General features: G+C 46.6%; 1 pseudogene; it reads right to left on the bottom strand.

The window, feature by feature from the left end:
• Positions 1 to 1,168: 1,168 nt before the first annotated feature.
• On the bottom strand, positions 1,169 to 2,662 carry LOC115839039 (SH2 domain-containing adapter protein E pseudogene; annotated as a pseudogene).
• Between the last annotated feature and the right edge of the window lie 2,743 nt (positions 2,663 to 5,405).

Here is a 5,405-nt window from a genome sequence, read left to right on the forward strand (position 1 = left end):
GCCAACTGGTCTGCTTTGTATAGCATGAGAGAAACTTTGCAGGTTTTAGAGACCCAGCTCTCACACAATAATATCCTAGAGTTATATATATATATATATATATATATATATATATATATATATATCTGCTGCGCGACTTGTGGGATCTTAGTTCCCTAACCCCAGGCCCTGGGCAGTGAGACTGTGGAGTTCTAACCACTGGACCGCCAGGGAACTCCCTATATATATATATTTTTTAAGTTACTCTAAAATACAAAGTGAATCCAATTTTAGGGATAAAAATTAAAAATGGCTCCAATAACTAAAATGAACAAAGGTGAAACAAAAGATATCAGAAGTTCTGTATAATTATTCAATAAGAAAACAGTTGTTGAGCTTTGTAAATTTTCAGATCTTTTGAAAATCAGAAATGAAATCTTCGTTGCATATTTTATTCTGTAATTCAGAATAATGGTAATGCTGCCAATGCTTAATTATATTGGTGATTCTTAAATCAGATGCATCTTCCTTCTTATTTATGCTTATATTACTGATTTGCTGAAAAAGTCCACAGAAATTGAGAAAACACAAACTTTCTTAATAATCCTTTTGCCAGACCCTACAGTTGTGAATTTTTACGGACTCCAGAGCTGAACTAGGACCCTCAAGAGAGAAATACAGCTTTCTCCAAAGTGCCCACTATTTACTTATTTTCCACTGTTAATGCTTTTCCCCAAGAAGCGGTACTTTATTACATGCTCTTTGGGTCCACATGATCATTTTTTGTTGTCTTATGTAAAAGCCAAGTGCATTTTTGTTGGTTTGTTTGGAGACCAGGTATTCCACGGAACAACTAGCACATTTTTGGAGAATCTTAATATTTCTGGACTCCTGACTTACCTTTCCTGAGGGTCACGCCCCAAATAGAGCACCCTACTCCAGGACTGGAGGCAACTGGTAAATTATGGTTTCTCATTGTAGAACTACTTAGCAAGGAGAAAAGGGACAGGTCAGTAACAAAGTGTCATGGAATGGATTCAAGGCCGAAGACTTTTTGACTCCTAAATGAAGCATCCCTCTTCCTCCAAAATATTATGGTGCAGTCCAGCCTTGTCCCCTGAGATACTGGTTGGGTGCTGATGCCCTCCTAGGTGTGAGAGGCCCTGTTGGGGCTTTTGGTGGCTGAACCTTAGTGCAGCTTGCTGTGCACAGGGTAGAGCAAGGTCATATGTTCTGCCCCCTTGAAAGGCAGCTTCTCATTGGAATAATAGTGTACCACTTCCGGGATGCTGTTAAAGACAGCACTCATCTGATTCAGGGTATACTTGTTGTCTTTGGTCTGAGCCACTATGATGCGGACACATCCTTGACTAGTCTTTAGTGCAATGGAGTAACTACTGGTCCCTGACTCGCTGTTTCAAACTAGGTGCCCAGCTTCTTTACAGGGTTGTAGTCGACAGCCTCAGCTCGGGTGATGGCACCATGATACCAAGGCTGCTTCTCCAGCAGCAGGGCTGGGTCCACTCTTTCCGCCTCACTGTGGTCAGAGAGGGTTGGCTTCAAGATCTTCTGGGTCCAGCTCTTCTGTCGGTGGTGTTGCCTCACTGTCTCCTCCTTGATGGAAGGTTGCTCAGAGCCTTCAAACTGAACCGACATCGCCCGCACGATCTGCTCCTTCTTCCACTCCCAGGGCTGCTCGTACTTGGCCGCAGGCCTCTCATCGTCCTGGGGCAGCCGCGCCTTCCGCTCCGGCCCCTCGCCGCGCTGGCCGCCTTCGGCTGCCGGCTCGTAGGGCGTGTTGTACAGCTGCGGCAGCTTCCCCAGCAGCTCCTTGGAGTTCCGTCTCTTGGCCAGCAGCTCGGGCTTCATGCTGTTCTCCCCTGGCTCACAGGGGCTGTTGAGCAGCTGAAGAGCCTTCACCAGGGGGTCTTTGGAACCTCGTCGTCTGATTTCTGTTATCATTGGCTGTGCATCATAGGGTTCCATGTATCCATCATTCTCCCCTATTCTCTCTGCATCCCTTTGGCCTTTCATCCGTTTAGCATCATAAGGGTCAGCGTAGTCTTCTAAAATGATGACCGTGTCTTGCTGCTTAATAATCTTGCCCTTGTCCAGTTCCTCCCAGGGAGGAAGGGGAAGAGGACGTGGAGGAAAAGCTGCTGTTGCTACTGCTGCTGCTACTACTGCTGCTGGGGTAGTTGCTCTTCCCATGCTTCTCCTGAGTGTCCACCTTGATGAGCCTGTTGACGTAGGTGCTGCAGCCTGAGCTCTTGGCCGCGCCCCGGTGGGGCTCCTCCTCGGTGGCCCAGGAGTTCTTGCGGCCCTTGCCCACGGCAGCCTGAATCAGACCCTGCAGGCTATCTCGGGATAGCCGGCTATCATTGAGGGGGCAGACCACGGCCTGGCTGCTCCCCAGCTCAGCCGCCGAGTTCTTTCATCCCTTGCCCAGGGCGGGCCCTGTGCCACCTGCCTCTGAGTTCTTGCTCAATTTGCCACCTCCCCCGCTGCCAGGCTTGGTCCGCTCCGACACTGTCTTCAGGTTCAAGGGGAACTCCTTGAACCACTTGGCCGCCATGAGGGGTGCCTGGCCGGCGCGGCTCAGGAGCATCGTGGCCAAGGAGCAGGCGAGCGAGGAGGCCCAGCTTAGACATGGAGAAGCGTGAGGGGCTGGGGGCCACTGCATTCCCTGGGGCTGGGGCGCTAGAGGCTGCGGCAAGGCCCCGTGACGGCTGCTTCGCTCATCCTGGGCCGGCCGTCGCCTACACCCCTCAGGGTGGGGCCGCTACGGCCCGGGACGGGGGGCTCGGGGCGCCCAGCGGGTGGGCGTGAGATGTCACTCCGGACACGGACAGCAACAGGCACGACGCACCGGGGCCCCGCCTGAGCTCGTCTTTAGCGCCTGCACGGCCAGGGTCTCCGCAGAACTCTGGGGGCGGCGGGTGCTGGGGGCTTCCCCTGTGTTTTCCTCCTGAAGTGGGAGAGGCTGGGCCCACGGAAGCCCTGAGACAGCCCTGCCCACTCTCCCGGGGACCAGGGGAGATGAAGGGGAGGCAGCGGGAGTGTCCCCGGCACCGTGACAGATGGTGGGCTGCCAGTGGGCAGCCCCCCCTCTCCAAGAGTCTTTATTTTAAAGTCTGTTTTTTGTGATATGAGTATTACTACTCCAGCTTTCTTTTGATTTCCATTTGCATGGAATATCTTTTTCCATCCCCTCACTTTCAGTCTGTATGTGTCCCTAGGTCTGAAGTGGGTCTCTTGTAGATGGCATATATATGGGTCTTGTTTTTGTATCCATTCAGCCAGTTTGTGTCTTTTGGTTGGAGTGTTTAATCCATTTACATTTAAGATAATTATCAATATGTATGTTCCTATTTCCATTTTCTTAATTGTTTTGGATTTGTTTTTGTAGGTCTTTTTCTTCTATTGTGTTTCCTGACTAGAGAAGTTCCTTTAGTATTTGTTGTAAATCTGGTTTTGTGGTGCTGAATTCCGTTAACTTTTGCTTGTCTGTAAGGTTTTTAATTTCTCCGTCAAATCTGAATGAGATCCTTGCCGGGTAGTGCAATCTTGGTTGTAGGTTTTCGTTTTAAATATGTCCTGCCACTCCCTTCTGGCTTGCAGAGTTTCTGCTGAAAGATCAGCTGTTAACCTTACAGGGTTTCCCTTGTTTATTATTTTCCCTTGTATGTTGTTATTTGTTATTTTCCCTTGCTGCTTTTAATATTTTTACCTTGAATTTAAGTTTTGTTACTTTGATTAATATGTGTTTTGACGTGTTTCTCCTTGGATTTATCCTGTATGGGACTGTCTGTGCTTCCTGGACTTGATTGATTATTTCCTTTCCCATGTTAGGGAAGTTTTCAACTATAATTTCTTCAAATATTTTCTCAGTCACTTTTTTTTTCTTCTTCTTCTTCTTCTGGGACCCCTATAATTCAAATGTTGGTGTGTTTGATGTTGTCCCAGAGGTCTCTGAAGCTGTTCTCAATTCTTTTCATTCTTTTTTTTTATTCTGCTCTGCGGCAGTTATTTCCATTATTTTATCTTCCAGGTGACTTATCCATTCTTCAGCCTCAGTTATTCTGCTATTTGTTCCTTCTAGAGAATTTTTTATTTCATTTATTGTGTTGTTCATCATTGTTTGTTTGCTCTTTAGTTCTACGTCCTTGTTAAATGTTTTTTGTATTTTCTCCATTCTATTTCTGAGATTTTGATCATCTTTACTATCATTACTCTGAATTCTTTTTCAGATAGACTTCTTATGTCCTCTTCATTTATTTTTTCTGGTGGGTTTTTTCCTTGCTCCTTCATCTGCTGCATATTTCTCTGCTTTCTCATTTTGTTAAACTAACTGTGTTTGGGGTCTCCTTTTCACAGGCTGCAGGTTTGTAGTTCCCATTATTTTTGGTATCTGCCACCAGTGTGTGAAGTTGGTTCAGTGGCTTGTGTAGGCTTCCTGGTGGAGGTGACTGGTGCCTGTGTTCTCATGGGTGGCAGTGTAACTTGTCCTTCTGGTGAGCAGGGCTGCATCCAGTGGTGTGTTTTGGAGTGTCTGTAAACTTAGTATGACTTTAGGCAGCCTCTCTGCTAATGGGTGTGGTTGTATTCCTGTCTTGCTAGTTGATTGGCATGGGACGTCAAGCGCTGGAACTTTCTGGCCATTATTTGGAGCTGTGTCTTAGTGTTGAGATGGAGATCTCTGGGAGAGCTCTTTCTGATTGATGATACATGGGGCAGGGAGGTTTCTGGTGGTCCAACGTCCTAGACTCAGCCCTCCCACCTTGGAGGTGCCCAACACTCTGCCGGAGCACCAAGACCCTGCCAAACCCACGGCTCAGAAGAAAACGAAGAGAGAACAAAACAAACAAAAAAAGAATACAAAAAGGAAAAATGAACAGACAGGACAAATGGTAAAAACATTTGTCCTTTTACCTAGGACAAATGGTAAAAGCAAACCTATACAGACAAAATCACACCAAGAAGCATACACATACACACTCACAAAAAGAGAAAAAGGATAAATAAATACATATATATGAAGAGAGCAACCAAACCAATAAACAAATCTACCAATGATAATAAGAACTAAATACTATACTAATGTAAACATAAAACCATAAACAAATTAGATGCAGAAAGCAAAACCCAAGTCTACAGTTGCTCCCAAAATCAACCGTCTCAGTTTTGGGAACATTCGTTGTCTATTCAGGTATTCTTCAGATGGTTTATCAAGTTGATTGAGGGGATTTAATCTGCTGCTCCTGAGGCTGTGTGGAGAAATTTCCCTTTCTCTTCTTTGTTCGCACAGCTCCTGGGGTTCAGCTTTCATTTTGGCCCTGCCTCTGCGTGTAGACTGCCCTCAGGAGTCTCTTCCCCACCCATACTGGCGGGGGTTACAGCAGCAGTTGATTAGGGTTCTCTTGCTC

This window comes from Globicephala melas, chromosome 18 (assembly GCF_963455315.2).
Source record: "Globicephala melas chromosome 18, mGloMel1.2, whole genome shotgun sequence".
Classification (NCBI taxonomy): Eukaryota; Metazoa; Chordata; class Mammalia; order Artiodactyla; family Delphinidae; genus Globicephala; species Globicephala melas.